This window comes from Dendrobates tinctorius, unplaced genomic scaffold (genome assembly GCF_039654945.1).
Source record: "Dendrobates tinctorius isolate UK_male_01 unplaced genomic scaffold, ASM3965494v1 ptg000143l, whole genome shotgun sequence".
Classification (NCBI taxonomy): Eukaryota; Metazoa; Chordata; class Amphibia; order Anura; family Dendrobatidae; genus Dendrobates; species Dendrobates tinctorius.
In genome coordinates this window covers 556,612-580,000 of record NW_027361810.1, presented here as the reverse complement: position 1 = coordinate 580,000, position 23,389 = coordinate 556,612, and the positions used below count along the sequence as shown (strand labels likewise).

At 47.9% G+C, this 23,389-nt stretch overlaps 1 protein-coding gene across 4 annotated transcripts in view; it reads right to left on the bottom strand.

Annotated features, from left to right (window-relative positions):
* MYLK (myosin light chain kinase) overlaps positions 1 to 23,389 on the bottom strand; it is a 196,699-nt gene that overhangs the window by 53,079 nt on the left and 120,231 nt on the right. The window contains exon 1 of one of the 4 annotated variants that reach the window (XM_073545257.1): positions 2,632 to 2,703. The exons of the other annotated variants lie outside the window; for them this stretch is intronic. The gene's annotated coding sequence lies outside the window, so the exon portion shown is untranslated. Of the gene's footprint in view, positions 1 to 2,631; positions 2,704 to 23,389 lie in introns of those variants that run through there. 4 annotated transcript variants of the gene reach the window in all.

Sequence of the window (23,389 nt, the reverse complement as noted above, 5' to 3'; positions counted from 1 at the left end):
ATATCATAGTGTCATGTGTTACAGGGGTATATATCATAGTGTCATGTGTTATAGGGGTATATATCATAGTGTCATGTGTTATAGGGGTATATATCATAGTGTCATGTGTTACAGGGGTATATATCATAGTGTCATGTGTTATAGGGGTATATATCAAAGTGTCATGTGTTACAGGGGTATATATCATAGTGTCACGTGTCATAGGGGTATATATCATAGCGTCATGTGTTATAGGGGTATATATCATAGTCTCACAGTGGTGACAGAAATAACTTGAATCTGACAGAAGTAATAATAAATCAAAAATCTATGAAAATGCACAAATGAAAGTCAGACATTGCTTTTCAGCCATGCTTCCACAGAATTAAAAGAAAAAAAAAAACCTCATGAAATCGGCCTGGACAGAATGATGGTGTCCCTGAAAATAATGGGACAAAAGGGCCATGTTACATCGCGGTGTGTCCACTAATTATCATCACAGGGGTCTACAATCCTGGAGTCAGTGAGTGGCCGGTATTGAGGCTACAGATCCTCACTGTGCTGTGTGGTGACATGGTGTGTATCACACTCAGCATGGACCAGAGGGAGCGAAGGAAAGAGTTGTCTCAGGAGATTAGAGAGAAAATTATAGACACGTTACAGGTAAAAGTTATAAGACCATCTGTGAGGAACGGGCGGGCCGCTGCCACCAAATTGTGACGGACAGCGGACCCTGTGCCACGATCCCACCACCGACACGGGTTTGTCAGCGGACGGAGGGACGTGACGCACTGCCGGCACACGGCGGTCACAGACACAGTGGGGGCTTATCTTAGTTATCCCACCACTGGCACCATGTGACAAAAATGCAGCAAGCTAACCTTGCTCTAACAATTTACCGCAGGGGGGGTATTTTGGATGCCCCACCACTGCTAACAACCTTCCAAGAACTGCGAGGATTTATGTATATCCCACTTTCTCAGTTCCACTTTGGAACTCGCAGCTCTCCGGCGCCCCCCTTACCCTCAGGTCAGTCAAGAGAACTGCACCTAGGATAATTAGTTGCCGGACGGGCTGATTGTTGTGCACGGGCAATTAGGCTACCGCAGTAAGGGAATTATCAATGCTGTAGCCTCAACCACTCATTCAGCAATATAAGACCCTTCTGTACTGCCAGCTAGCCTCACCAGCCCCGCACACCACGCTACCACCAGCCACGCTTTACTTAATCAAAGAGTTAATTAAGAGGGTCCGCGGCAAACCCCTGAAATTAGTAGCGATTATCTAAAAAAGGCGCATAATTCGTTTCTTAGGCTGGTTTCACATTTGCGTTTTTTTTCGCGGTAATTTAGCGCTAAATAGCGCATGCGTTTTTTTTCCCTATACTTTGCATGGGATGCGCTTATGTGCGCATACACATGCGTTTGTACGCGTTTTACCGCGCATGCGTTTTTTTGCGGTATGCGCTCGGGCGCACAAAATGCAACTTGTTGCATTTTTTGTGCGTCCGATTTGCCTCAAAAAAACGCATGCGCGCGCAATGCGTTTTTTTACAGCAAGACACCCAATATAAGTCTATGGGTGCGCATATGTGCGCATTGGCATGCTTATGTATGCGTTTTTTTGCACATGCGTTTTTTTTGTTAACCATGGAATTTAGGGGTTTGGGTTAGAGTTAGGGTTAGTTAAGGGGGTTTAGGGTTATTGTTAGGGTCAGGGTTAGGGTTAAGTATGGTTTGGTTAAGGGTTAGGGTCAGGGTTAGGGTCAGGGTTAGGGTTAAGTATGGTTTGGTTAAGGGTTAGGGTCAGGGTTAGGGTTAGGGTCAGGGTTAGGGTTAAGTATGGTTTGGTTAAGGGTTAGGGTCAGGGTTAGGGTCAGGGTTAGGGTTAAGGTTAGTTAGGGTTTGGGTTAGGGTTAAGTATGGTTTGGTTAAGGGTTAGGGTTAGGGTTAAGTATGGTTTGGTTAAGGGTTAGGGTTAGGGTTAAGTATGGTTTGGTTAAGGGTTAGGGTCAGGGTTAGGGTCAGGGTTAGGGTCAGGGTTAAGTATGGTTTGGTTAGGGTCAGGGTTAGGGTTAGGGTTAAGGTTAGTTAGGGTTTGGGTTAGGGTTAAGTATGGTTTGGTTAGGGTTAGGGTCAGGGTTAGGGTTAAGGTTAGTTAGGGTTTGGGTTAGGGTTAAGTATGGTTTGGTTAAGGGTTAGGGTCAGGGTTAGGGTTAAGTATGGTTTGGTTAAGGGTTAGGGTCAGGGTTAGGGTTAGTAAAGTCATGGTTTGGGTTAGTGTGAGGGGCCACCTAATGTTGGAAAAAAACGCAAACGCGGTAAAAACGCACTAAAAACGCATACATACGCATAAAAACGCTGCGTTTTTTTCATGCATGCTCATAAAAATGCTTGAAAAAAACGCAGCAGTTGTATGCTTTTGTATGCGTTTTTCAATGCATTTTTTTGCGGGAAAAACGCGCTGCAAAAAAAAGCAAGTGTGAAACAGGCCTTAGAGCATGGAGACAGCGCTAATAGATTTTATCATTTATTCCCAAAATAATGCGGGCAGTGATTACATAGATAAAAGTTGCTATAAAGTTGAGACATTACATATGTACAAATACAAATATAAAACAAAGTGGATGAAAGAACAGAAAGTAATACTTACATGTGCCTAGGTGGTATCAGGCAGACCATGCGGCTCGGCAGCAGCCAAACATCACAAGACATGGCGCAGGTCTGTTCAGCATCAGAACTCCAGCTTAACTGACTGGGATATGGTAGGGAGTATCTTATAGCCTAGGGTCTGTGACCTCACGAAATGGGCGGTCTGAAGAGGTCCAACCTCCCTCTCTCCAAGTTATGATTTGGCTACAAAACTTAGAATAACTATATCTAAACGGGAAAAGCCCATACCAACACACATAGGGCATCATTGTTTGTGATTTACCGAATAGAATCCGAATACACCAAGCATGCCATAATCAAGACCCTCCATTTGGGAGCAATCCATATCTCAGTTTCTGGAGAGATTAGGATTTTGCCAGAGCTACCGTAGGGAAGCCGGGTCCGCGCAGATCACAGAAATGTCCATTTCATTTTTCTGTTGCGATCGGAGCACATGCTAGCCTATTTTAATATGTCTCATAGTTTTATTTCAGACACATGTCCCAGAAAACAAAGGACTTCCTTTAGCTTAACTAATTAACATTCCTTTCTGTGGAGATGGGCCAAATGCTATAGGGGAAGTGTCCTATTACCAGTGCAGACACAGGCTGTTAAGGAGGAGGAAGGAGGGAAGCTGTAGGAGCTGACAGGCTGAATTTCTCATCAGAGGGAAGTGGGAGATTTCTAGAAGGTTCTAGAAACATCATACTTTATAGACATTTTACATTACACCATCTCCAAGCAGCTCAATGTTCCTGTGACTACAGCTGCACATATTATTCATAAATGTAAGCTCCATGGACTGTAGCCAACCTCGCTGGACGTGGCCGCAGGAGGAAAACTGATGACAAATCAAAGAGACGGATAATACGAATGGTAACAAAAGAGTCCAGAAAAATCTCTAAACAGATTAAGGCTATGTGCACACGTGCAGAATTCCTGCTGATTTTATGCGTTTTTGCTGCGTTTTTTCACCGTGAAAACACTAAGAAAACGCTGCGAAAACCCATAAAATAAGAGGGAATTCCGCATATAGGAACATAGCCTTAAGGTGAACTTCAAGCTCAAGGAACATCAGTGTCAGATCGTAACATCCGTTATTGTAGGAGCCAAAGTGGACTTAATGGGAGACGACCAAGGAGGATACCGTTGTTGGAAAAAAGTCACAAAAACGAGACTGCAATTTGCCAAACCACATGTTGACAAGCCACAAAGCTTTTGGCAGAATGTCCGATGGACAGATGAGACAAAAATGGAAATTTTAGGCAAGGCACATCAGCTCTATGTTCACAGATGGAAAAATGAAGCAGATCAAGAAAAGAACACTCAGTTTTACACCCTTCTAGACCCCTCGCCAAGATGGGCATTGGCAGCTCTACCTCGTTACCACTCAGGCACTGCTGCGGTAAGTGTGGCGCCCCTGAGGCTCAGTCGCCACAGAGGTACTGCACCTCCTCCTGAGGTGTGGTGCCCCACCGTCCAGGTAAGGTGGAAACACCTGACCACACTCCAACACCTGCACCCCACACCACAAAGTAGTGTAGCAAAGCACCTTTGGCGGCTCCCTGCTTGGAGTATAGCAAAGCACCCCTTTGTGGCTCCCTGCTTGGAACACGAAACATGCTGGGAGGTGGGTGGAGTTTAGTTTGCACCAAAAGAGCGGGAAGAGTTGAGTCAGTCAGTCAGTCTTACACTCAGTCAGTGAGTGAGGATGTAGCAGGACAGAATGTGAGACACAGAAGATCCCCAGGAGAGGGATGGAAGAAGGAAGTGCTGCAGCAGGCCACAGTGATCTGGGTCTGCTCGCACAGGAAAGAGATAGAGAAAGGAAGCTTGATTCTCCATTGGGAAGAAGGATTAGCACGGAACGTGAGGAGAATAAGAGAACAAGGACCAGGGTTAGAAGAGAACCCTTTTCAAGTTCTAAGCGCAAGGCCGGGGTCCGGTCCCCGAGGTTGTACGGATACTAATGGTCCTGCAGCAGACAGCGGAGGAATAGAAGTAGAGACCGCTTTATTCCCACACAAGACTTAGGGGCACAACAGCAACATATTAGTGAGCCGGGACTTAATAGCAAGGAGTCCCCGAAGCAGGCTACAGCTGTCTGCCGTACAAGTAGAGTTCATAGGAACATCTGACAGGAGGAACTCCAGTGTAACTCAGTACTAGGAGTACTTCACTCAAAGGCGCTATAAGAGGAGACGTTCAGAAAAGGCACATATGTTGGCGGAGTGTTGTAAGGGAGGATTCCATCCGGCCTGGAGGTTGACTGAGTCCCTAACCCGGAGGACATGGCACGGAAGCAGGCACCTGTTTGTACAACAGACTGTGAGTAAAGCTTTGGAACTACATGCCCTGGTGTCCTCCACTTACTCCTGAGCCAACCTGCCCAGCACTGCTACATCCCTTGCGCCTGACACTACATCATCTAAGTGTCACTTCAGCTACACTGCCCTGGGACTACAGCCCTGCCTGTGGAGGGCTATAACATCACTGCTGCACCACACTATCTGTCCCTGAGGATCTGTCTGCAGCGTCGGCTTACACCTCTATTGCCGAATACCACAGGTGGCGTCACGAATCACTTATAAACTTTCACTACCATAAGCACACTGAACATTCTCCTTTTTACAATGGGCGCCCAGGGCCACGGGCGGGGTCCCAGCTGCCGTGACATCTCCCATTGAAGCTCATCGGGCCCGGTACCGAGTACCCCACAGCCCTGGGTGTGAGGGCGACCCATAAGTCTGCGACCGCCACCTCTTTCTCTTGTAGAGGACCTCTTAATGCTTCTCTAAGCACTTCCACATCTTCCCTTAAGGCCTTGTTCACAAATTTGCCATGCTGACAGATGACCTCTGAGCTCAGAGACTTCATTCTCCAGCTCATCCACTCTGTGCTCAGCCACTTGTCTCAGGACGCTTTCTCGTTCGACATGCTCTTTTACTGTCTCTTTAAGCATTTCTATTTTGTGATCCCGTTCTTTCAGACGCTTTACTTCGGCCTGTAAATCTGTCACTGTCTCCTTCTCATGAGACAACTCTTTGGCCAGGTACTGGAACTCCTGCGTTTTGTTGCAGCAGATAATTCCAGCTGCGCGGAGTTGGCAGCTTCCATACTTGTCACCTTCAATCTCTCTTGAGGCTGTGCCCGGTCACCCTTAGGAACCTCTCGACTCTCTGCAGCTTCAGAGAACTCCACCCTCTCCATCTTTACAGCTTCAGGCTCTCCGGAGCATTCACCTTGTGGAGCACTGTTGTTCTACTGTGCCAGTGCTTCTGACAGCACAACACCGTACTCCACCCTAGTGGTGGCAATGACACATCACCTTCCACTCGTCCTCATCAGTGTCTGAAGAGTACTCACATCTTGCATAAAAGCAAAAGTCACTGCTTTTCCTTTATTTATATCCTCAAAGGGTGCAAGTTCAGCCTCTTTGCGTCCTTTACGTCTCCGGAGACGGGAGGAAGACTCGCCATTTGTACCCTGGTCAACCTTACTACCCTAATCTTCCCTTGTGTCACCATCTGCATGGGAGTCACCACTGCTCAACCTCTCATCCTGGAACCAGCAGTCCCCACTTCTAACAGTCATATTTTCTGGTATGGCTGCCACCGTCGCGTCGCTATGTTGGGCCCGTCCACCACTTCCCTTGGTCATGCACCTAACTTAGGACTGTCAACTCTAGGGGGCGCATTCTCCACATCATTACCTCTGGCACACATTAATTCTACAGACACTTTTTCCTTTATCAACCAGTCCAACAGGACTTCCAAGTCCCGACCTATTACCATAGTATACAGCAAGTCCGGGACTACCGTCTCTTCATGGTACGTGTTCACCTCAGTCGCGTCAATGTAGAGGTAGGCTGTCAAAGGTCCTTTATCGTCCCCATCGGAGCCATTCACCCTCGGCCCCATCTCAGGCAACACAGAATGTTCAGGAGGGGTCATCAGCAAAGACACCCGACCCCACTGGTCTATCAGTCCCATCACCCATTCTCCATCCATCCACAAGGGGCACTGTAGAGTCAGATCACTGACCGAGCTATCCGCAGTATAGCATGGGCCTGCACAGCAGGAACTTCGCTGCTCCCGGTTACAGTCCAATGGTGCCTTCGCTGCCGCCACTTTTTTTCCACCACCCCTAGTTGGGTCACCGCCCCCTTTTGGGACTCCACACCCTTAGGGTCACCACCCCCTTGTGGGACTCCGCTCCTTTTGGGCAACCATCCCTGTTTGTGTTACCACCTTCTTTTGGGACACCACCCCTTCTCAGGCCCCAGTTCACACAGTACACCAATATGTCTCTGGGCTTGCACTGGCCCTTTAAGAGTTTGTACGACCTGGACCACCAATGTCCTTATGACACCTCACCAGCTCCTGCTGGCACTGCCACAGCTCCTGCTGCAACCACTGGCTTTCCTGGCACCTCCGGCTGCCAATCACAAGCCGCTGCTGCTGTTTCTGCAGCCGCTCCACAAGGCTTCGCACCGCTCTGCCAGGCTCTGTCCAGCTCCGCACCGCTCTGCCAGGCTCTGTCCAGCTCCGCACCGCTCTGCCAGGCTCGGTGCGGCTTCGCAAGGCTCTGCACAGCTCTGTACAGCGAGGCTCCGCACTGCTCTGCACGGCTCTACACCGCTCTGCATGGCTCCGCACAGCTCCAAATGGTTCTGTGGACCTTCAGACGGCTCTGCGGACCTCCAGACGCCACAGGAAACTTCGTAACCCCGCCGAGTTACCGCCAGAAGCTTGTAATCTTCGTGGCCCCGCCGAGTCACAGCAAGCTGTCTTAAAACAAATTTTTGTGGACCCACCGATTGACAGAAATCACCTCCACACGTGCTTCCTGGACCGACCGATCAACAGAAATCACCTCCACACGTGCTTCCTGGACCGACCGATCAACAGAAATCACCTCCACACGTGCTTCCTGGACAGACCGATCAACAGAAATCACCTCCACACGTGCTTCCTGGACAGACCGATCAACAGAAATCACCTCCACACGTGCTTCCTGGACTGTTGCCCGCAGTCTAGCACCATATGTAAGGCAGCGCTTATGCATGTGTTGGGGGACGCTTGCTTGGCAAAGGGATGAAGGCACACCGGAACATTTTATTCACAAAAATGGTCTATTTGGGTTTATTTTACTCAGCATAAACCGCCATGTTACACATCACACACATAGTCCATAGTACACGGCTTAACTCGCAGTCCCTAAACTTTTCTCCAGTTACCAAGGGCGACCGCACGCCGAACAGTTCATTAATGTCCAGGGAACACAACATTAGGTTGCAGTCTCTAAACACGCTGGACCTTACTCCATTCAGTTAACGTGGGTGACCGCACAGTTCATTAACATCCACGGAACATAATAGGCACTAACAGTCTGTTCCAATAGCAGTTACTTGCCTGCCATTACAATAAGCCTCTTGTCTGGAGTTACCTTACAGGAGGTCCTGCTCCACACACTGACTCCTCGTCAGTCCTAGCTTCTCGGGAAATTGCTTTACTGGGATCACCATCCTTGCGACCAGGGCACTCCTGACAGTTTCAGACCCCCTGAAGGTCGGTAGCTTCCCCAACGCAGTGCCGTCACAGACTCTGCACACACATGATTTCACCCTGTGCTCTTTAGGAATCCAGTCCCCACGTAGGACCTTCCAACACAGCAATCATCCCGGTACACGCCCTCTCCATGTGCTATTCTGGAAGTCCGGTCCACTCACAGGACCTTCCAATACACAGGCCTTCAGGTTCATGGCCTTACCATGCGCTATTCAGGAATCTGATCCTTCTTCCAGGACCTTCCAACACACAGGCTATCCAGGACCTTACACACCGACCATGTGACCCAAACTATGGTCACATTATGTTGCTGTAACCACCCCCATAGGTGGGAGGTGGGTGTGGTTAGCCAGTCCCGCCAGCTCTCCAGCTGACCGTGTAAGCCTCCCTTTATAAACAAAAACAAAGCTCGTAGAACTACAAGTCTCAGAGCAACATTACTGGCATACAATGCAGAGGAACCCCCTCCTCTGCGACACATACCGGCCATTTACAACAATGCTGGTCACGGTCTCACAATATATTTACACACACACATATACATATATATATATATACACATTAACTCTATATGTATATATCTGTTCTTTTCTAAGCTGTCAGTGTGATTTTACTGTGTAGCCGCATATGAATTGCCGGCTTTTCAAAGGACACTGGTGCGAAAAATCGGACGGCATACGCATGGTGTGAGTGCTGTGCGATTTTTTTTCTCGCACCCATTGACGAGTCTCGTCCGAGATACGCAGCAATACACGGCATGCTGCGGTATTTTTCTCAGTCCGATTTCAGCTGAGAGAAAAAAAATCGCAGATGAGATGTCACCTATTGAATAACATTGGTCTGAATGCAATTCGATTTTTTTATCGGATAGCACTCGTCCATATTTCTCGCTAATGAGTGTGAGCCCGAAACAAAACTATTTGGAGAAACTTGAAGGGAATGGGCGTCTCAATCGGTAGGGGCCTGGGGGCTCAGACTGGGAGGCTGTAGTCACACTTGGGCCCTGGTACCTGAGGGCCGGACATAAGAGCATTGTAGCGGAGGCATAAACGGCCCATGGAACAGATAATGCACCGGGTCACGATGCTTTATATGCCACACGACATGGGGGCCCCCATTACCGGATACGATACAGCCCCTAGATTATTGCACTGTTGTTATACGGGGGAGGTAATGGATGCAGAGGAAGCCCCCCGCCATGCAGCTGGAGCAGATATTTCATGCGTGTCTGGAGCCGGTTTGGATGTGGGCCATGCCGTCGACCCTGGCAGAAGCTCAACTTAAAATTCAGCACTGGGAAAGAAAGCGAACCTTAAAAGGTCACAGGCGCGGAGCGCATTAGTGCAAACCGGGCCTGGGACGCCACATACATTCCCAGGGGCCACACAGGGACCCGTGTCTGTCATGTAGGGGAGGGGATGTGACTAATGGGGGATTTCCTGTAATCAAACAATAATAATGGATACATTGTTTCTTTTTTTTATAAACATAAAACTTAAAACAAAACACGACAATGACCCCCGCGTCCCTCCCCGACACCCCTCTATTACATCCTTACAACGACACATCCAGGCAGTGATGATCCCTGATTAGTGTCACTGTGACATGGCACCTAATAAGATCAATGGGCGTCCAGACCCTCCACAACATATGATAATATAGACGGGGTCTGGTACCTAATTCTTTACTGAAATCAGGAAGAAAATGACCCATAAATGTGAGATTACAGGGCAACGGAGGCCAGCCGTGGGGCTACAGGGCACCTGAAGAGGGCCCGATTTCAGGGTGATCTCAACCCTTTAAAAAGACCCTGCACAGAAATGTGACCCCTATGTGGGCCAAAATGCCTGCAAATCCAATGGAAAAAGTTCTTAGGTCATGAAGATTGGGGGCAGCAGAACTGAAGCGGGAAATTAGGAGAGTAGCGGTGTCAATGTAAGATGCCCGAGAGGTAGTCATGGGCGAGACTCTGTCCCCACTCGCCTTGGCACCTACAGACAATTGTGGGTCCTGGCTGGGTGTCAGTGTTGTGAGAGTCTTGTGCCCGTGCAGGCCGCCGGTAGCCGATGGTATAGACTGGCAAGGACTGTGAGTTCCACAGATTAGCAAAGGAGACTATTGTTCAAACCGGGGATCTTTACTGAACTTGATGAGGGTTATACCGTTGTGGCCAAAAGTATTGACACCCTTGTAATTCTGTCAGAAAATACTCAGTTTCTTCCTGAAAATGATTGCAAACACAAATTGTTTGTTATTATTATCTTCATTTAATTTGTCTTAAATGAAAAAACACAAAAAGAATTGTCCTAAAGCCAAATTGGATATAATTCCACACCAAACATAAAAAAGAGGGTGGACAAAAGTATTGGCACTGTACGAAAAATCATGTGATGCTTCTCTAATTTGTGTAATTAACAGCACCTGTAACTTACCTGTGGCACCTAACAGGTGTTGGCAATAACTAAATCACACTTGCAGTCAGGTGACATGGATTAAAGTTGACTCAGCCTCTGTCCTGTGTCCTTGTGTGGACCACATTGAGCATGGAGAAAAGAAAGAAGACCAAAGAACTGTCTGAGGACTTGAGAAACCAAATTGTGAGGAAGCATGAGCAATCTCAAGGCTACAAGTCCATCTCCAAAGACCTGAATTTTCCTGTGTCCACCGTGCGCAGTGTCATCGAGAAGTGTAAAGCCCATGGCACTGTGGCTAACCTCCCTAGATGTGGACGGAAAAGAAAAATTGACAAGAGATTTCAACGCAAGATTGTGCGGATGTTGGATAAAGAACCTCGACTAACATCCAAACAAGTTCAAGCTGCCCTGCAGTCCGAGGGTACAACAGTGTCAACCCGTACTATCCGTCGGTGTCTGAATGAAAAGGGACTGTATGGTAGGAGACCCAGGAAGACCCCACTTCTTACCGCGAGACAAAAAAAAGCCAGGCTGGAGTTTGCCAAAACTTACATGAAAAAGCCTAAAATGTTTTGTAAGAATGTTCTCTGGTCAGATGAGACAAAAGTAGAGCTTTCTGGGCAAAGGCATCAACATAGAGTTTACAGGAGAAAAAAGAGGAGTTCAAAGAAAAAAACACGGTCCCTACAGTCAAACATGGCGGAGATTCCCTGATGTTTTGGGGTTGCTTTGCTGCCTCTGGCACTGGACTGCTAGACCGTGTGCATGGCATTATGAAGTCAGAAGACTACCAACAGGAGGGGCGTGGCCTGGACCTCATGTAGGGAGGACGTGGAGTGAGAGAGCTCCTGCCCGGATCCGACAATAAATCCTGATTACCGGCACTGCTGACGAGTCCCACTGACCTGGAGGGCTGCAATATCTCCCTGGGCGTTTAGACGGCGGAGGATCCTTGGGCCATGTCGAACCGCAGCAGTAAAAAAGATAAGGAGACGCCGGGGCGCGCCTCTGCTACATCCAGGATGGCACCAGCAAACAACAAGTCGGCTGGTAGTGGAGCGATGGGAGCTGCTGGCAGGCTGGAACGATATGCAAGGGTGCCTCCTGCTGCTGCTCGATCGCCCAGTGCACAGACTGAGGCAGACGCTGGATGCAGCATGGAGCTGGAGGATCATCTCTCCAGGGAGGGAACAGTGAGTAAACTGGGCCCCCCTTCAGCCCAACATGTGCAGACACAGGGGCCTGTGCTGGAGGAGGAAGGAGTGGGGGATGGGGAGCAGCCGGAGTCTGTGACTGCTGAGCCCACACTGGGAGAAATCCTCGCAGCAATTAACTCCTGCAATACCACACTGGCCACTCTAAGTAATCAAATGGAGATTGTCACCAAGGACATGGCCTGTATTAAACAAGAGCTGCGAGGGGTGACTGCCAGGGTGGGGGAACTGGAGGAGCGTGTTGGTGCGACGGAGGATAAATTGCCACCAATAACACGGGAGCTGGGAAAAGCCACGCAAAATATTACAATACTGCTGAACAAGGTGGATGATTTAGAGAACCGCTCCCGTAGAAGTAATCTGCGACTGGTGGGGGTTCCGGAGAGGACGGAGGGGACTGACTCACTTGGCTTTTTTGAAAAATGGCTAATGGACACCTTTGGTAAAGATGTTTTGTCCCCATTCTTTACTATTGAGAGAGCACACAGGGTCCCTACGCGTGCCCCCCCGCCGGGAGGGAGCACCCCCGCGTCCCATCTTGCTTAAGCTCCTACACTTTAAAGATAGAGATGCTATCCTGCGCAGATCCAGAGACATTAAGGAACTTGCTATTAATGGGAGGAAAGTCTCCATTTTCCCTGATTTTTCCCTGGAGGTGCAGCGTAAAAGGGCGCAATTTATTGAGATTAAAAAACGCCTACGTGACTTACAGGTGACATATTCCATGATGTACCCTGCTAGACTGCGGATTGATGTGAATGGAGAAACGCACTTTTTTGATACGGCGGGAATGGCGCTGTCCTGGCTGGATATTAATGAGAGGTCCATGAGGAGGAAGAATACTTGAAGTTCTCCCTTTTTTCGCCACCAGGTGTTGTTACTCCTTTTTGTCTAGGACGCTATGCTGGTATAATTACTACTGTTCATTCCATTTCGGATTCAGGGCGGGAGCTGACCGGATTGCTGTGGACACTCGTTACAGTGACAAGCTGTGGACCCTTCTCCCTGCATGGACTCTGGGCGAGTTTTCTAGCCCTGATTCTCTCTATTTGAGAGAAATGTGCAAGTTACACTTGTGTTTGGGGGTAGGGGCGCTGTGCACTGGTGTGCAGTGCTCCCTCTCCCTCCTTTGTTTTTTTCGTTTGTTGTTGTATTCCCTAATTGTTCTGTGGGATGTGATGTGCGTCAGCCGTGTCGCCCAATTCATTGTACTGAGGGATGGTGGAGATTGCCTCTCTCCCTCGGGAGTGGAGTATGTTCCGATTTCTCATTTTTTAGTCTGCTCTTATGGCGATATCACTTAATATTGTAGCGTGGAATGTTAGGGGGCTCGGGGATGCAAATAAGAGATGTGCTATATTTACTAATATGCAGAAATTTCTCCCGGCTATCCTGTGTATGTCTGAGACCCACATGGTGAAAGATAATATTCATTGGCTAAGAAAGGGATGGGTTTCACATGAATATCATTCCACGTACTCGACCCATGCGCGGGGTGTCAGTGTGCTGGTGCACAGGTCCATCCCCTTCTCATGTACTAAATCAGTGGTTGACCCTGGGGGCAGATTTGTATGTTTGCTTTGCACGTTATACGGTATACAATTTATTTTGGTTGCCATATACATCCCCCCGCCCTATTCAGTCGAACCAGTAAAAAGAATCTTGTCTATTTTGGGTTCCTTTCCCCCTGCGCCGACTCTTCTAATAGGAGATTTTAATACATATTTGCATCCCTATTTGGATAAGTTGCATTCGGGAAACATATCAGAGGATGCAGCCTCAACCTCATTTGCTAGAACGTTAGTGGAGCTGGGTATGGTAGATCTTTGGCGTGTCCAAAACCCCACAGCCAGACAGTTTTCCTGCTACTCTAGCTCCCACCACGCTATGTCACGGATAGACCTGGCCATTGGGAATACACTCATGACCCCATATGTACGAGGGGTGGCCTACCTGCCTAGAAGTGTATCTGATCACTCGCCGCTACATGTCACACTTTCATGGGGACACCCCCTCACCCTATCTAGACCTATCTGGAAGCTTAATCCCTTCTGGATCCAGCTTATAGGGGGATCTTTGCATGATGCCATTCTAGAATATTTTCAACTTAATGAGTACTCTGCATCATCACACATAGTCTGGGATTCCATGAAAGCCTATGTCAGGGGCTTATATATTAGAGGAATATGCACACGGAAAAGCCAAAATAGACGCTACACCCAGAGTCTGATCCAGGAGGTGTCTGTTGCGGAGGCTGCGGTGATACTCAACCCGACAGAGGAAACTAAAAAAGCTTTGGAGAAGGCACAGGGGTCGCTCAGGGAAAACCTCATGTCGGCGGCAGCAAATAAACGTTATTTCCTCAAACAAAAATATTTTATAGAGGGGGAGGGAGTAGGACATTTATTGGCCACGGTCATTAGAGCACAGGACGGATCTTCATATATCAATAGGCTAAAAACGGACTCGGGTGGTCCTGTGACAGACAGTGCGGACATAGTGAGTGAGATAAGGAGGTATTCTATGCGACTATACACATCAGATTGCAGTCTCACGGAGACTGAGATTGAGCGGTACCTGGATGCTCTCTCTCTCCCTGCATTGGCTGATAGCGATAGGGATTCATTGGATCGGGACATCCTGTTGGAGGAGTTGGAGGAGGCGCTTGGTCAGATGCAAAATGAAAAGGCTCCAGGAATGGATGGCCTGCCTGGCGAGTTTTACAAAACCTATGCACCCTTACTGCTACCTAAGCTACTTAAGGTATTTGAAGAGGCTGAAAGGCAGAGGGTCCTCCCGCCATCTATGAGGGAAGCTTTGATAGTTTTAATATTAAAGCCCGGAAAGGATCCAGAGGTTCCGGATTCATATCGCCCGATTTCCCTATTATCAACAGATGTTAAATTATTGTCCAAGGTACTCGCCAATAGGATGTCCCGAGTTATCTCATCTGTTATACAGAAGGATCAGATGGGATTTATCCCAGGCAGAGCCACATCTATGAACCTTAGGAAACTATACTTGGGGATTCAACATAGTTCTGGGGAGTTGGGGGGAAGAGCAATTTTGTCCTTAGACGCCGCTAAGGCGTTCGATAGTTTGGAGTGGGGTTTTTTGTGGGCGGTACTTCGGAAAATGGGCTTTGGACACAGATTTATAAATTGGGTGAGGCTGTTGTATGGCTCGCCGGTGGCGAAGGTTGGGGCTAATGGCAGGGTCTCTGAGTCTTTTCCTCTTGGGAGAGGTACTAGACAGGGGTGCCCGCTCTCGCCCTTGCTATTTGCTACTGCGGTGGAGCCATTGGCAGTTGCAATTCGGAAGTCGAGAGAAATAATGGGATTCAGATGTGGAACTGTGGAGTTGAGGATATCATTGTACGCGGATGATTTACTTCTATATTTAGATAAGGTACATTCCTCGATTTTGCCGGCAATGGAGGTCATTCGAGAATTTGGGCTGAGGTCTGGTCTTCGGATTAATTGGTCCAAATCAGCTTTAATGCCGATAGACCCTCTCCCGGCGGATTTCTCAGATTTGCAGATACCGGTCCCTGTAGTTCGGAGGTTTAAGTATCTGGGTATAATTGTTAGTCCTGCCCCGAAGGATTTTCGGGCTCTGAATCTGGAGCCCCTGTTGCAGCGATTTAGAGCAAAAGTACATACTTGGTGTCGCCTGCCGTTGTCGAATATTGGTAGATCTAACTTAATCAAAATGGTAATGATGCCACAATTATTATATTTGATACATAATTCTCCGGTGTGGATCTGTAGGGACTTTTTTGCAAAAATAAATACATTATTCCGGGAATTAATTTGGAAGAAAAAACAGGCTAGGATTCGCTTGGAGATACTGCAGCGAGGGAAGGAGGAGGGAGGATTGGCGGTGCCAAACCCATTCATATACTTTATAGCCTCCCAGATGCAACATCTTAAGGGTTGGGGTAGAGACGGGGCGTGTGACAATGGTGGTGATATTGTGAGGGAAGGATCGGTATGGAAATATCCAGGGTGCCGGTTGGAGGTGGGAAGACGGCAGATAAATGGGGCACGATACCCCACGTTGGCTATGATTTTCAGGGTGTGGGATAGGGGTAAGTCTCTTTTGAAGATAAATGGGCCTACGGAATTGTGGCCATTGTGGCGAAATCCGGATTTGCAAGAGATCAAAAAGCTGGTGGGGTTCGGAAGATGGGAAGATAAAGGGATTTATCTGGTGTCACAAATTTTGCAAAATAATACTCTTAAGAGTTTTGAACAATTGAGAACAGAATTTCACCTCCCGCACGTCTTCTGTTATCAGTACTTACAGCTAAGGCATGCATTGGAAAAACAGAGAAGGACAAATCCGGTGATAGTGACACATAATCAAACACTACATATGCTGCTTACATCTGAGTCTTCTAGGGGACTTATCTCTGAATTATATAAAAGATTATTGCCTGCCCATCTGGAGACATATCCACTGACTGCTGCTAAGAATAAGTGGGAACGGGACGTTGGCCCCCTGACGGAGGACCAGTGGTCCGATATTCTAGAACAGGTCCCTAAAATGGCGGTTTCTGAGTGCCAGCGGCTTTCGCAAATATATCTCATTCACAGGGTATATAAAACACCCAGCTTATTATTTAAAATGGGACTTAGGCCCAATACACAATGTGTTAGGTGTGGGCAGGATGATGCCCACTTGATGCATGTTATGTGGGAGTGCGGGCACATTGGGGATTTCTGGAGGCAGACCCTGGGACTCATAGCCCAAGTATACCATATCACAATACGACCGTCACCTCGTCTATGTTTGTTGAATTTGTGGGAGGAGGGGGTTGACCCGGACTCTGCAGTGGCCCTGGGAATAGCACGTATCCTGTATCAGGCAAGAAAGATACTTGCATATCATTGGTTGGATCCTATGCCACCAACATTGTCAGAGCTTAAAAATAAACTAAATAATGTCATCAGATTGGAAAGGGGGGCTTATTTAAAAAGAAATGCATTAAGAAAGTTTTACAAAATTTGGCAGCCATGGATGGAGTCACCGGGTCTCCCCTCGGGCGCACTGGTACGGGATGCGATGTTGGACCAGTTGCTGTTGTGCTTGCGATGAGGGGATGCTTGGGGGGTGAAAATAAAGTCTAGTGCCCTTTGTGGCGAAGTAGATTTTGAGTGGCGCGGTGGGAGGGAGCTGGGGTGGATTGGACCTGATATCCGTGGGGGGCGGGGGGGGGCGAAATATGATGCGGAGTGGCGCGGCTGGCGGGGATGGTTTTCCCGCTGAAATGAGGCACTGATGTATAATTTTGATTTTTGTTTATTTGTGGAGCCATGTTGTTTATAGGCTCAATTTTATGCAAATATCTGTGTTTTGAGATTTCTTCTTTTTATTTATTCTTACACAGGAAGAGTTTTACCCTTTAAATAATATTTGCTCTCAATGTAAATTTTACTAGCTATATAAGATGTCATATTCTTTCTGTATTGATTCCTGAATGTTTAATAAAAAAGATCTGATTCAAAAAAAGAAGACTACCAACAAATTTTGCAGCATAATGTAGGGCCCAGTGTGAGAAAGCTGGGTCTCCCTCAGAGGTCATGGGTCTTCCAGCAGGACAATGACCCAAAACACACTTCAAAAAGCACTAGAAAATGGTTTGAGAGAAAGCACTGGAGACTTCTAAGGTGGCCAGCAATGAGTCCAGACCTGAATCCCATAGAACACCTGTGGAGAGATCTAAAAATGGCAGTTTGGAGAAGGCACCCTTCACATATCAGGGACCTGGAGCAGTTTGCCAAAGAAGAATGGTCTAAAATTCCAGCAGAGCATTGTAAGAAACTCATTGATGGTTACCGGAAGCGGTTGGTCGCAGTTATTTTGGCTAAAGGTTGTGCAACCAAGTATTAGGCTGAGGGTGACAATACTTTTGTCTGGCCCATTTTTGGAGTTTTGTGTAAAATGATTAATGTTTTGCTTTTTGCTTCATTCTCTTTTGTGTTTTTTCATTTAAGACAAATTAAATGAAGATAATAATACCAAAGAATTTGTGTTTGTAATCATTTTCAGGAAGAAACTGAGTATTATCTGACAGAATTGCAGGGGTGTCAATACTTTTGGCCACAACTGTATATGGTCAGGGATGATGGGAGTTGTGATACACTGTGTGATAGGAGATTAGATTGTGAGCTCCGGGGTCAGGGATGATGGGAGTAGTGATCAACTGTGTGATAGGAGATTAGATTGTGAGCTCTGGGGTCAGGGATGATGGGAGTAGTGATAAACAGTGTGATAGGAGATTAGATTGTGAGCTCTGGGGTCAGGGATGATGGGAGTAGTGATACACTGTGTGATAGGAGATTAGATTGTGAGCTCTGGGGTCGGGGATGATGGGAGTAGTGATAAACTGTGTGATAGGAGATTAGATTGTGAGCTCTGGGGTCGGGGATGATGGGAGTAATGATAAACTGTGTGATAGGAGATTAGATTGTGAGCTCTGGGGTGGGGGATGATGGGAGTAGTGATACACTGTGTGATAGGAGATTAGATTGTGAGCTCTGGGGTCAGGGATGATGGGAGTAGTGATACACTGTGTGATAGGAGATTAGATTGTGAGCTCGGGGGTCAGGGATGATGGGAGTAGTGATAAACTGTGTGATAGGAGATTAGATTGTGAGCTCTGGGGTCAGGGATGATGGGAGTAGTGATACACTGTGTGATAGGAGATTAGATTGTGAGCTCGGGGGTCAGGGATGATGGGAGTAGTGATACACTGTGTGATAGGAGATTAGATTGTGAGCTCCGAGGTCAGAGATGATGGGAGTAGTGATACACTGTGTGATAGGAGATTAGATTGTGAGTTCTGGGGTCAGGGATGATGGGAGTAGTGATACACTGTGTGATAGGAGATTAGATTGTGAGCTCTGGGGTCGGGGATGATGGGAGTAGTGATAAACTGTGTGATAGGAGATTAGATTGTGAGCTCTGGGGTCAGGGATGATGGGAGTAGTGATACACTGTGTGATAGATTAGATTGTGAGCTCCGGGGTCGGGGATGATGGGAGTAGTGATACACTGTGTGATAGGAGATTAGATTGTGAGCTCTGGGGTCGGGGATGATGGGAGTAGTGATAAACTGTGTGATAGGAGATTAGATTGTGAGCTCTGGGGTCAGGGATGATGGGAGTAGTGATACACTGTGTGATAGGAGATTAGATTGTGAGCTCTGGGGTCAGGGATGATGGGAGTAGTGATACACTGTGTGATAGGAGATTAGATTGTGAGCTCTGGGGTCGGGGATGATGGGAGTAGTGATACACTGTGTGATAGGAGATTAGATTGTGAGCTCTGGGGTCAGGGATGATGGGAGTAGTGATACACTGTGTAATAGGAGATTAGATTGTGAGCTCTGGGGTCGGGGATGATGGGAGTAGTGATAAACTGTGTGATAGGAGATTAGATTGTGAGCTCTGGGGTCAGGGATGATGGGAGTAGTGATAAACTGTGTGATAGATTAGATTGTGAGCTCTGGGGTCAGGGATGATGGGAGTAGTGATATACTGTGTGATAGGAGATTAGATTGTGAGCTCTGGGGTCGGGGATGATGGGAGTAGTGATAAACTGTGTGATAGGAGATTAGATTGTGAGCTCTGGGGTCGGGGATGATGGGAGTAGTGATATACTGTGTGATAGGAGATTAGATTGTGAGCTCTGGGGTCGGGGATGATGGGAGTAGTGATAAACTGTGTGATAGATTAGATTGTGAGCTCTGGGGTCAGGGATGATGGGAGTAGTGATATACTGTGTGATAGGAGATTAGATTGTGAGCTCTGGGGTCGGGGATGATGGGAGTAGTGATAAACTGTGTGATAGGAGATTAGATTGTGAGCTCTGGGGTCAGGGATGATGGGAGTAGTGATAAACTGTGTGATAGATTAGATTGTGAGCTCTGGGGTCAGGGATGATGGGAGTAGTGATACACTGTGTGATAGATTAGATTGTGAGCTCTGGGGTCGGGGATGATGGGAGTAGTGATACACTGTGTGATAGGAGATTAGATTGTGAGCTCCGGGGTCGGGGATGATGGGAGTAGTGATACACTGTGTGATAGGAGATTAGATTGTGAGCTCTGGGGTCGGGGATGATGGGAGTAGTGATAAACTGTGTGATAGGAGATTAGATTGTGAGCTCTGGGGTCAGGGATGATGGGAGTAGTGATAAACTGTGTGATAGATTAGATTGTGAGCTCTGGGGTCAGGGATGATGGGAGTAGTGATACACTGTGTGACAGGAGATTAGATTGTGAGCTCCAGGGTCAGAGATGATGGGAGTAGTGATACACTGTGTGATAGGAGATTAGATTGTGAGCTCCGAGGTCAGAGATGATGGGAGTAGTGATACACTGTGTGATAGGAGATTAGATTGTGAGCTCCGAGGTCAGAGATGATGGGAGTAGTGATAAACTGTGTGATAGGAGATTAGATTGTGAGCTCCGAGGTCAGAGATGATGGGAGTAGTGATAAACTGTGTGATAGGAGATTAGATTGTGAGCTCTGGGGTCAGGGATGATGGGAGTAGTGATACACTGTGTGATAGGAGATTAGATTGTGAGCTCCGGGGTCAGGGATGATGGGAGTAGTGATACACTGTGTGATAGGAGATTAGATTGTGAGCTCTGGGGTCAGGGATGATGGGAGTAGTGATAAACTATGTGATAGGAGATTAGATTGTGAGCTCTGGGGTCAGGGATGATGGGAGTAGTGATAAACTGTGTGATAGGAGATTAGATTGTGAGCTCTGGGGTCAGGGATGATGGGAGTAGTGATAAACTGTGTGATAGGAGATTAGATTGTGAGCTCCGGGGTCAGGGATGATGGGAGTAGTGATACACTGTGTGATAGGAGATTAGATTGTGAGCTCTGGGGTCAGGGATGATGGGAGTAGTGATACACTGTGTGATAGGAGATTAGATTGTGAGCTCCGGGGTCAGGGATGATGGGAGTAGTGATACACTGTGTGATAGGAGATTAGATTGTGAGCTCCGAGGTCAGAGATGATGGGAGTAGTGATAAACTGTGTGATAGGAGATTACATTGTGAGCTCCGAGGTCAGAGATGATGGGAGTAGTGATACGCTGTGTGATAGGAGATTAGATTGTGAGCTCTGGGGTCAGGGATGATGGGAGCAGTGATAAACTGTGTGATAGGAGATTAGATTGTGAGCGCTGGGGTCAGGGATGATGGGAGTAGTGATAAACTGTGTGATAGGAGATTAGATTGTGAGCTCTGGGGTCAGGGATGATGGGAGTAGTGATAAACTATGTGATAGGAGATTAGATTGTGAGCTCTGGGGTCAGGGATGATGGGAGTAGTGATAAACTGTGTGATAGGAGATTAGATTGTGAGCTCCGGGGTCAGGGATGATGGGGGTTGTGATGGTGTGATATGTTATGTGGATGTCATTTTTTGTATATTCCTATTTTTAACAATTCCAGTTATTTTCATAGTGTTTTTCTTATTACATTGTAAGTCTACAGCCTCACTGTATCTGTCTCTTGATGACCCCCTGTAGTGCATTAATCCCTAAGGCCTTTTGTTCTCCTCTGGGAGGCAACTTGTTTGACTACCCCTGGACAAGGAAGGGGGTGGGGGGAAGAACGGCAGCGAGTCAGTTCCGGTAGAGACAAGATGGTGAAAAGGCTGCATTTCAGAGAGAAGGACCCATTTTTATCCTCTGGTGCTAGAGTTGTGGAATCTCGTTTCCCTGGACATTTTATCCTGATACTGGACTACATTCTTATTCTGGACTATCTTATCCTTTGTGTGGTGGACTGAATATGGACTTTTTCGTATTTTGCCTGAATAAAGGTCTTGGAATTGTTCACTCTTCGTTTGCTCTGTTGATTGTGTGATACCAGAGAAGGACCCCGTGACAACTGACTAAAGAGGCCTTAATCGATCTACTGGTGGGCGCTAGCCTGGCCACCTCCTCCCAGATGTCTGAAGGACGAGCACTGGAGACAGGGATCCCCATCGAGAAAAGCCAGTGGTTGGTGTGGTATGAAGAAGAGATGGCGGTTCTGGGCCCCGGCGTCTCTCAGGAGTACAATGAGGAGGCTGCCCGCCGGGCACAGCGGAGACAGGAAGCAATGGAGCTTGAAAAAGGGAGTAACGCAATGTGGAGTGTAACCCCAACAATCCGGGAGCCTGTATGGATCACCCGGACAGAGTTTAAGCCATTTGATGAGGCTTCTGGAGATGTGGAGGGGTTCTTCAAAGACTTTGAGCAGCAGTGTGCTGTGATGGAGGTGCCCCACTCTAGCTGGATGCGTTTGTTAGTGGGGCTCCTGAACGGAAGCTTGGCGGAGGCTTACCGAACCATTGATGCACTGCGGAATCGGGATTATAACATTGTAAAGCGGACTATCCTGGATCACCATGCTATCACCCCAGACTCATATAGGGCCAAGTTCCGAGACCTCCCATGCACCACGGGGGGATCGTTTAGGATGTATGCACATAAGATGTCCGAGGCATGTCGGAGATGGCTGGAAGCAGAAAACGCCTTTACTGTGGAAGATGTTATACAGGCGTTCCTTATAGAACAATTTCTTGCCAAGTGCCCTGCAGAGGTACGGGAATGGGTCTGGGAGAGCACGCCGTGTACCGTGGATAGAGCTGCAGCCCTGGCCGATGAAGCCCTTACTATCCGGCCGCAATGGAGGAGGCCTCTGGACAATGAACCACGGCCTGCTCCTGCACCCCGTCCTCCTCCAATTATATCTGCCCTTCCACCTAGTCACAAGCCGATGGCAATCACGCCTCACAATCCTAGGCCCCAACAGTTAAGACCACGACCTGGGGGTATCACAGAGAGGAGGTGTTATGGGTGTGGGCAACCTGGACATTTGCAGTCTGGCTGTCCCTCCAAGATTCGGAGGGAGCCCCACGCAGCCCCACCTCGTCCAGTGCATCTTGTACATTCCACCACACCTGAGGAAGAGCTACCACCAACCCCACCAGAGTGGACCACCGACCACGGCACCATAGATACCCCTCCTGGAGTGTACGGACTCCGGCCTCTGTCCTTTAGCTACTCAGAGCAACGGCAACGCCACCTGCAGGATGTCTTTATTGATGGATACAAAGTGTCAGTATTTAGAGACACGGGGGCATTCTTGACTATCGCTGACCCCCGTGTGGTTCGACCCGAGGCAATTTACCAGGGTCCGGGAATTCCCATTGTCCTGGCGGGTGGTGCCCGCAAATATATACAGCGAGCTTCTGTGCGTTTGGATTATGGTTGTGGAGAAAAACTGTGTTGGATTGGAGTTATGGGAGATATCCTCCTTGGGAACGACCTTGGGGAGTTACAGTGCCAATTTGTGGGAGCAGTCACCCGGCTACAGGCCCTTCAAGCACTACGTCATCCGGACCCCACCGGAGCAACCACCACGAACCGCATCAGAGTCGGTAAGCAATACTTTCGCTGCTACTACACTGGGAGAATCTTGGGACAGAGAGGAGTTTAGGAGAGAAATAGAGGGTGACACTACCTTAGCAGCCCTTAGGCGAAAG